This window comes from Microtus oregoni, unplaced genomic scaffold, assembly GCF_018167655.1.
Source record: "Microtus oregoni isolate MIOR12 unplaced genomic scaffold, Mior012 000033F_ref0000390, whole genome shotgun sequence".
NCBI classification, from domain to species: Eukaryota; Metazoa; Chordata; class Mammalia; order Rodentia; family Cricetidae; genus Microtus; species Microtus oregoni.
In genome coordinates, this window is record NW_024543092.1 from 6,798,766 (window position 1) to 6,809,303 (window position 10,538).

Consider the following 10,538-nt stretch of genomic DNA (forward strand, 5'->3'; position numbering starts at 1 on the left):
GACTTTGATAAAGGAAGTGTGTCACTGTGGGGGCAGGCTTTGAGGTTTCCTATGTTCAGGATCACTCAGTGTCTCAGTTGACCTCCTGGTGCCCGCAAGATATAGGACTCTCAGCTACTCCTCCAGCACCATGTCTACCTGTATGCCATCATGCTCCCACTATGATGATAATGGACTGAACCTCTGAAACTGCAGCTCCAATGAAATGTTTTCTTTATAAAAGTTGCTATGGTCATAGTGTCTTTTCACAGCAATAGAAACCTTAACTACAACAGAAGTTAGGACCAGGTACCAGAGTATTGCTGACCATGGTTTCGGCTGAAGGAATACGGACTTGGTACTTTAGGTTTGGAAATTAGTGGAATGCTTTAAGCACTATTTAGTGGACCATAATAGTAGAAGCATGAAAGACAGTGGTGCTGGTTGTGACTTGATGCACTGTAGGGAATCAAGAGGTTTCAGAGGAGAAGGTTGGTGTGTGACATAAGAGACTGGTCTTGCGATATTTTGGCGAAGAATTTGGCTGCTTTTTGCCCTTATTCAAAGAGTCTGCCTGAGGCTAAAAGTGAAGGGTTTTGGATTAATTCCATTGGAAGATGAAATCTCAAAACTACCTGGTATAGACTCTGTCATATGGTTATTAGTGATAACTCTGATGAAGATATATAATGAAAAGAAGGAAGCTGTGCAAGGAAAAATTTTTTTAGAAGAGAAAGAACATCAGAAAGTAGATGGAGTCCTGTGTTCCAAGAGATGAACAGATTAAGAAAGGGAGTAAAGGGAGTAGTGACCTCAGGGCAAGATCCCACCCAGTTACATTTCTAATCGGTGATAAAGAATTAAAGCAAAATTAGAGCAGGGTGTGGAAATCTCAGCACTTTTAATCTCAGCACTGAGAAAGCAGAGGCTGGCAGATCTCTGCATTTGAGGCCAACCTGGTCTGCAGAGCAAGTTTCAGGGCAGCCAAACATAGGCAGTGAAAGACAGAAAACTGGTGAAGAAGTAATTGAATGAGAGGGCCATGGTCCAGCCCCAGTAAGCAGCAGAACTTGGCAGGTCTGGGCCATGTGGTTCTGGCTTTAGAGTGAAGGAAATGGGTTATGTTTTGACTCCACATGTAAGAAGAGATACTGAGGTCTGGAATGTGTCAGGAGTGTCCCCGAATGATCCCAGAGAGACCATTTCATCAAGCTGTGAAGTTGAAGCCTGGATTGGCCTGGGGAATCCAGATGTGAGAGATGCCAGAGTCATGGCACAGCTAATGAGGGGAGCTGATAACAGGGAGTGGAGCCGGCCCAAGAGAAGTAATTGTGCTGCCGTCACCAGAGATGAAGAGAAGTGGTGATCTGAAGAGCATTTTGACATCAGACATGGAGATGAGGAGTATGGAGTTTGCCCAACTGGTTTCCAGGCTTTCTTTGGTCCAGTATTTCCTCTCTATGCTCCCTTCCCTGTGTTTTGGAATGGTAGTGTATATTCTGTGTCATTATATGTTGGAAATATGTGGTATCTTTATTTTGATTTTATAAGGGATTACAGTTAAGAGATTGCATGAATTTCAGAAGAGACTTTGAACTTTGGACTTTTAAATATCTGTGAGACTGTGATAGATTATGGGGACTTTTGAAGTTGGACTAAATGCATTTTGCATTATGTTATTACATGCTTAAGGGGGCCAGGGAGTGGAATGTGATAGTCTGAATGTAATTGGCTTCCATAATTTCATAGGGAGTGGCAATATTAGAAGGTGTGGCTTTCCTGGAGTTGGTATGACTCTGTCAGTAAAAGTGTGTCATATAAATCTCCTGGTGATCTTAACTAACCAGAGTCAGCTGAGACAATGAACCAATGGCAGAAGTTCATACCATACCACCTTCTGCCATTGGCCTCCTCTTATCTTCCAATCTCTTCATTTTACTGTCTCACTTACCAAGTCTTACCAAGGACACTAACACTTTATGTCATCAATACTGATGACTGTGGAGTCAGGAGAAAAACAGTTCAAAAGCACATGTTTTCATTTTTAAAAAATTTATTTTCATGAGTGTGTATGTGTGTGGGGGGGTTGTGTATGCTATGTGTGTGCAGCTTAGGCTAGATGAGGGCATAGATCCCTTGGAACTGGAGTTACAGGCAATTTTGTATCATCCAAATTGGATAACTAGGAAATAAACTCAGATCCTATGGAAGAGCCATACATACTTTCAACTACTGAGACATCTAGCTCACATTCTTGCAATAATTGACAGTTTTCCTTCTATACAAATAAATGGTATGAATAATATGCTTTTAATATCATTATACATATTAAATTTCTTAGAGATCTTATAAAGTGATTCAATTCCTAGTTTTAAAAACTGATCGTAGACTTGTAAATTCCTATGCTGGGATAAGCTTATATGTAATGCAGAATTTATACAATTAATATATACTTGAATTCTTAAAGTTATTCTTTAGTGATGTGACCCCTGGTAGATCAACCAAATTCTAGGGCATGCCCCACACCTAAGAGTAGTAGAGTAACATGAACTAGACTTGCTGGGGGTAGGGAGAAGAAAATTCAAATTTGGGTTTCTAGAGAAGGTGGGGAGGGTAGATACAGAAGGAGTTGGGTGAGGGAGGTGACTATGATCAAAATGCATTATATGAAATTATCAGGCAATTAACAAAAAACCCTTAATTTTTATTATTTTAGGAGAAAATATACTAAATTATTACAGTTATTTTGAATAAAGAGATTTTGGCTTATTATTACTTTTTCGTAGTCTTCTGTAAATATTTTACCACGAGGAGGAATTGTTTCTTACCTGAGTAAGAAAATGTAAGTGCTATTGCAAAGATATTCTAAGGGTCACACTCAGCAAAACTGCTTTTGCTATAAAGTGGCATCTGGTTAGTCAAAAGGAAAGCAGATGAGGATATTTGATATCCCCTTTAAATATGGAATACACATGTTCCTATTACAGCAGGGATCTGTGTTGATATTCATGGCCTGTGTTACCACCCAAGGCCATGTCATGTCTGTGGTCTGTGCTGTAACCTGAAACCATGTTGGTGTCTCTGAGATATGTTGCTGCCCTGAGTCATAATGATGTTGGTGGGGGCTGCCACCAAGGGCCATGTCTGGGTTTGTGAACCTACTACAACCAGGATTTGTGTTGATGTCCATGGCCTGTGATATCACTGAAGGCTATGCAGATGTCTTGTGGTCTGTGCTGCAGCCGAGGGCTATGATGGGTTTCATGACTCATGCAGCAGCAGAGGGCTGTACTGCCACCAGAGACCATGTTGAGATCTGTGTCATGTGCTGATACTGGAGATAACCACTGTCCATGCTATCACCAGCAACCTTGTGGAAGTCTGTGAGCTATGCCTCTGCTGACTGCGAAGGTCAAGGAAGCCACTTTCGCTATGTTAGATGACCACAGACTCACAGCTGAGAAACAGGCAATAGCAGGCTTCTGTGACAACCCCTACCCACGCCCCACACCCCAAACAAGTAACATCCTAGACAGAATACGATTGAAGAAAACTCTTAAAAATTGTGACGGGGCCCTACAGTGGTGGTGCTTGCCTTTAATCTCAGCATTCGGGAGGCAGAGACAGGCAGATATTATGAGTTCAAGGCCTACTTGGTATGCAGAGTGAGTTCTAGGGCAACCAGGACTTTAGGACTGTTATATAGAGAAACCTTGTCTCAAAACAAACAAAAGAAAGGAAGAGAGGAAGGAAGGAAGGGAAGAAGGGAGGGAGGGAGGAGGGAGGGAGGGAGGGAGGGAGAGAGGGAGGAAGGAAGGAAGGAATGGGTAAGAAAGGAGAAAGGGAGGGAGGGAGGGAGGGAGGGAGGGAGGGAGGGAGGGAGGGGGTTTTGAAAGACCATTGATCGTGTTTCAAGAGAATCATCACCAATTTATTCATTTCTTTTTCATTTTTTCTCTTCTTGTCTATCTGCCTTTTGTTATATTGTTCTTGCTTTTTTTGTACAAAACTTAATATACACACTGATTATATAGTAGCTATACCCAGTAAGTATTTTGTTTATTAAACAAATTAAATGTGGTGAGAAGAAATGTGTGTTTAATATAAAAGACACAACTAATTTCACAGATTTAGTGTTTTAAAAATATAAAGTGGCTTATCAATAATTTTCCACTATTTACTCACTAAAATATTTGAATAAAATATATTAAAATTTATCTTCTCTTTAAGTAACTGAGTAAAACAACCAAGTAGTATTTATTTCAATGAAACACTAAACACTTTGAGGTTGTGTATATGCCTCACACGCTTGAAGAGCACTTGCTTGGCACTAAGTACATTTGGTTTCTTATTCTGCTTGGCAACACATAGCAGCTACTTACTGCTTGTCGTGGAATATGCACAGTGGCATAGGATTTACTCTTAGTAGTTCTTTATAAGAATCAATGTATAGCTCAGTAAAAAATGTGCTATGCATGACTAGATTATATATATATATATATATATATATATAGTTGACTGTACTATATAATAGAAACTGACCATTCATGTCTGTCTTCTATCTCCAGTGATAAGGGAAAAATTACTGTCTTGCTAATATAGCTTGCTTCAACTTATTGAAAACAAGTACCTCATTTATAAATTTAATTAACAGATCCATTTTAGAGAACTTTTTAATTTATCCTTCTCAGTGAAGTCATCTGGCATTTAAAGTGTAAATTCTCTCTATGTTTTATGCATACCCTTACACCAGAAAACTGCTCTCTTATAGACATGTGGTTATAAAACCAATAAGAATAAAATTACTCCTACTTTTCCCTTAAGATTAGAAATTACAAAAAATTCTTCCAATTTAGTATGAGTTAGAGTTAGTATTTTTATTTTCAAGTCAAATTGGTCTTTATGACTTTAAAGACTCTATAATTTACTGGTTACCCAGCCTACGTGAATCAGTGAGCTCTAGGTTCAGTGAGAAACCTGTCTCAAAGAATACTGTTGAATGAATGATGGAGACACTTGAGACTGAACTCTAGAATACACACACACATGCACATGAACACACATACATGTGCACATGCATATATAAACACATACAAAAAAATCTCTATTTTTATCTTGCCATTATTTCCCTTATCAGTCTTATAGAAATTACTTTGAAATAAATAATAATGGCAAGCAATATAATGAAAAGAAAAGGGTATAGTGGCAAAGGAGAAGAAGCCATAAGATAGGAAACATTATATGCAAAGCATCAGAAGAAATCACCCCCATTCACATATAGTATTTAAAAACAGAGGACTCAGAACCCACGTGAGCCAGAATGGTGAAAGATGACGCTGAGGAGATCAACAGATGACATATATTACCCAGAGTGGGCTCCTTAATTGGTAACTGGAACATCATAACCAGATTTGAAGATTGGAGGACAATGATGCTAAACTCTAGGTTTGGGTTGTTGTATTTTGATTTGTAAGAGAATGTTCATGTTCATGAATTATGTAAGCTATAATATATAGGCAACTAACGAGAATGATTTTGAGGGAAGAAAGATGTTCTTTGTAAGGGACTTCCAATAAGTAATCGGGGAAATAGTTTGCAATAGAGCAGTAACTCTTGGAACTATGAACCATAGTAAACCCTCCTTCGTGAGTTGCTTCCCTCTGGTCTTTTGAAATTAATATGCAGAATCTCCCAGTATTCCTAGGTTTTTACCTCAGGCTCCCTAGTATACATTACAGGTTTGTACCAATATGCCAAGCCAAATTTTCTATTTTTTAAAAATATTAACCTTGGAGTCAAACAGAGCAAGTCAAATATTTGCACATATCTGATCACATGGATGCACAGCTTCCGGTTAGTCATCTGATAGCCTACTTTTCTTCATGCCAAGAGCCACAGTTCAGGGCAGAACTGAAGCCTCCCATGTTCTTCCTTTGACAGAGTTTTCCTGCTCGCCTGCCTGCCTTTGATATCTGCCAACACCGCTAATGGATACTGACCTGAAGTCTAAGTACGTAGTCCTTGATTGTTCTCACATGGCTGCTCTTCATTTATCTCTACACGCAGCAGGCATGGACAGTTCTCATGCTCATCATCATCTCTTGTAACAAATTCATTGGCAAATTTACCAGCAACCTACCTTTGGTTAATATGTGTTTATCACTTATTACATCAAACCATTTAATAATGACATTTTATCATGAAGATTTCAGTTGCATTAGTTGCCTTATAGAACAAGAGAAGTGGAGAAGAAAGTGGCATTTAGATAGCTTATAGAGAATATTCACAAAAGCGTCATACATTGTTAGTCAGAAATGAAGGTGAACTTTTCAATAGTAGTTCATGCGATAAATTATAGATTCTCTGAGTCTTGCATGTAGAGATGAATCATTACTAAAGGGGTTTATGTGGTTTCTTAAAAAAAACATGGCTTGTAAAAAGCCTTTTTACAAAATTTGCTTAACAAAGGAGTGTTAAATCTGAAAATATAATTTATCTTATTACTACAAAAGTATTTCCTAAATGGTAGGAAATAAAATGATACTGGAACAGTAGGATGCTATCAGTCAATATGGGTTGGGAAGTGGCAGAGCTTTCCCGATGGCTGCTCTATTCTTACAGTAAGCTGTGTATGAAGGCTGTGACACAGAGACATTTTAAAATTCTAACCATGAATCAGAAGAAGTCATTTTGAAGACAGATAAAGCAACTGGCAAATTCTAATTTCAGTGTTATCTGTGTTTTTGCAGATAGCAGCAGAACCATTTTCAAACCGCAGCTGCTTATCCCTTTCTCCCTCCCTGGGCGCAGGCAGCCTTCAGTTTTCCCATCTCTGCTCAGTTCAGCTCTTCAACCTTTATCCTCCCATTATTCCAGCCTCCTCCAAAGGAGAGGTATGGGTTTCATCTATAAGAGTCTGTGCAGCAGCCTGAGCAAGGGCTTCTAAAATGCAGATGATGAGGCCAGTCAATCAGAATGCCAGGGGGTGGAGCCCAAAGGATTTATCTTGTCACAGTCATTTAAGCAGCCCCTATACATATCTGATGTAGAAAATTACTCCTGGTCTACCTCAGAAATCCCAGTATCCCTTAGATTTACTGTAAGCTTAGTTAGCTAATGAGAATATAATCTATATTTTTTTTCCAATTTGCTTCTCCTTTGAAAGCCAACTGGTTTCTTAAAGTTTTGATAAGATATTTATTAAGGCTGTGTTCAGTCCTAGAAACATATACAGTATGAAACCCTGAATGGACTCAGCACCCTATATTGTTTGTTGATTCATTTAAATATATTTACATTAGAGTGAGGAGTATAATCTAACTGTGAGCAATCCTGGATACGTTCCTCATTCCATTTCCTATATTTTAGGTCTATGGCTGCTTTCACAGTATAATTGTATAATTTAGTACTTGTGGCCAAAATGGCATGTATTGAAAAGCATAAAATATTTACTAGTAGCACTTAACAGAAAAATCAAGTTGGCCCCAATTCTAAACCAATTTATCAGGCAATGCAAAAGGTCATCTGGCCAAAAGAAGTCAACCCTAGTTGAGCAACCGAAAAGAGGTAAAGCAAATGTGTTTCTATTCCATTGGTATTTCTTAAATTCTCTTCAGTGGTCATTTTCCTGGATAGTTTTAGGCTCCAAGAGCATTCGTCTCTAGAAAACTATTTAGCAAGTATCCACAAAACTCTACATTTTAACTTCCTCTCTCACCTGTTCTTATGTCATGTCTGCATGTTTAATACACATCTTTAACCATTTCTAGATGTATGTGGTGTGTTTCCCTACATAAATTGTACGCTCATAGGTAGTTAAAAATAAAACAAAAATAGGTGATGGCCACATTCCCTTGTGTTTATGCATTATTTCTAAGCCTTAAATACTATCCTTATGCTAACATGCTAACAAACATTGAAGATGACAATGTAACATATAATATCCACTTTATTTCCCGGAAAAAGAAAGTAAATCAGTATAAATTATGTTTTCACATTTGGTTGATTACAACTATATAAATTTTGATGGAGTTGAACCCATTAGATGGATTTTATGGACTGGGAAGTCAACAAATATCTAAGAAAATATGTGTTCCTCTGGCTATAGTAGCTGAAAAAGGAGAACCGACTGTGTACTTGGTTTTTTGTTTAGATTGTTGGCTGCTTGCTGCTGTTGCTGTATGTGTAGGCCAGAGGTCAACCTCAGGTATCAACGTTTGGCAGTATTCCTTAGGAACTGTTCTTGAATTACAAGCTATATGTGTGCCATCATTTTCTGGATCCTTATGCTGGAGATTGAAGCTGGATCCTGATGCTGATATGGCAAACACTTTACCAATTGCATTGTGTTTTCAGTCCCCAAAGACACTGTGAGAGCTCGTTCTATTAGTTGGGGGGAGGGGATTCCATTCCCTTCCAGCCTTCCCTACAACACACACAAACACACACACACACACACACACACACACACACACACACACCTCTTAATCATTCCCCTCAGGTATACTAAGAAACAGAGGAAACTTTCCAATAGTGGAGCAAAAGTAGGGATTGTTGCAAGAGAAGTCATGCTAAGCTATAAGAGCTAAACAAACAAACGCAACTCAAAACACTTCTAGGCAATGAAGTGTGCATGTTTAATTTTTTCACATTCTTGAAGATGATTACTGTAGTGCACTTTTCACTTAAAAAAAAAAAACAGGACATCGTTTACAGAGATAACCCTTTTCCTCTTGTGTCTTACTGTGACTTTGCGGACATAAACTGCTCCTATTAGAGCCTTAAGGGGCTTCTTCAGGCCGACAGTCTCAACTGGAACCATATGCAGTTGTTTGGTGCACAACTGGCCAAGACACTGTTAACGGTTCGAACAGCAGCAAGGACAGGAAGCAAGCTTAGAAGTAATTCCTAATAGACGACGATTCAATTATACTTTGGAAGCTTTAAGAGATTTAGATAAAATTACAAATTCCTCCTTTTCACCTCGGAGGAAAAGTTTCCGGAGATACTAAAATCTGGCTCACAGGTATCATCTATAAATAGTAGGAAAGAAGCCTTGGTGTGCGTGACACAAAACACTTCTTCAATATAATCAAACAAGTGACATTGAAAGAATGAGGTAGGAAGTAGGAAATGCAATAGAAATATAAGAAACAATTGGGCAATCAAGTGTAGCATATCTTTAAAAGTACTGAGAAGCTGAGAATTCACAGGATACAGGGGAAACATCACTTTTTCACAATGTACAATCATTGGTTCATTAAAATCTCATCATTCTTTCCCCTACCATGCCAAAAGACTGGTGATAGATTGGTGTTGTTATACCACTATGCAGATGCATTTAGCTTGGGTCACAGACATTAAAAACTGTGTAAGTATATATTTGCTACTTTGATAGCTACTTTCAAACTTAAATCGGGTACAAATTTATTTACAAATATCAGTGTCACCAAACTACCAAAAAAAAAGCAATGGTTACATAAAGCACCCTGCATATTAAATAGATATCCAGCACCATTTTAAAAGCCCTAAAGCAGAACCACAAAGCTGAAATACGCTAGCATGTGGCAGGCAGGCAGTAATTGCTTTTGTCAGGGTTCTAGTGCTATGAAGAAACACATGGCCGAGGCATCTCTTATAAAAAGAAAGTATTTAGTTGGGAGCTTGCTAACCATTTCAGGGGCTTAGTCCATTATCATCATGTCAAGGAACATGACCCTGAAGTTACATCCTGATCCATAGGGACAAAGAGAGAGAGGGGCAGGCCGTGAGCCTGGTGTGGGCTTTTGAAACCTCAAAACCTAGCCTATACCATACTTGCTCCAACAAGCCTACATCTCCTAATACTTTAAAACTGACTGAATAGTGCCACTCCCTGATAACTAAGCATTCAAATATATGATCCTTTGGCACGGGGGACATTGTCATTTAAATCAACAAAGTAATTGTCAAAATAGAAGGTAATGCGTGAGTTATTAACTAGCTGGAGGTTTAGGTTACAGCAGCACACATGTCAGTCCAGTTGACACATGGAATGGATCTGTCCTCAGGTATAAACTGAACGTGAAACCAAAGTCTAGAAGGGTTCAAGACTAGAAACTTTTCTGAGTGCTAACATAGCACATGTGGGTAACTCCACACCTAATCTCAAGCGGTGGGTCATCATCAGTGTGCAGGTGTGCTAGAAACTTATGCCTTTGCCTTCAATACTGCATAAAATTATCTTTGGGTAGTTATATATGGTGTGTATAAAACAAAAATAAACTTTGTATTTAAAATTGGCTCCCATATTACACACACCACGCATACACACACACACACCTGAAGGGGAAGACCAGAATTCTAAACATTTCTTCACCTGTAATTTTCAGTGCAGTTACTAAACTTGGAGAATGGATTATGCAAACATTTTCCAGACACCACCTAATGCACATTTAGCTGCATAATTCTACACGGGACAGTTGCTGGGAATGTTTACAATTACGGTGAAAATATCAAACTATGAAAACACATGTGTGCAATTCTAACACAGAAAACATTTCTAAACTGTGTCTGTTCTT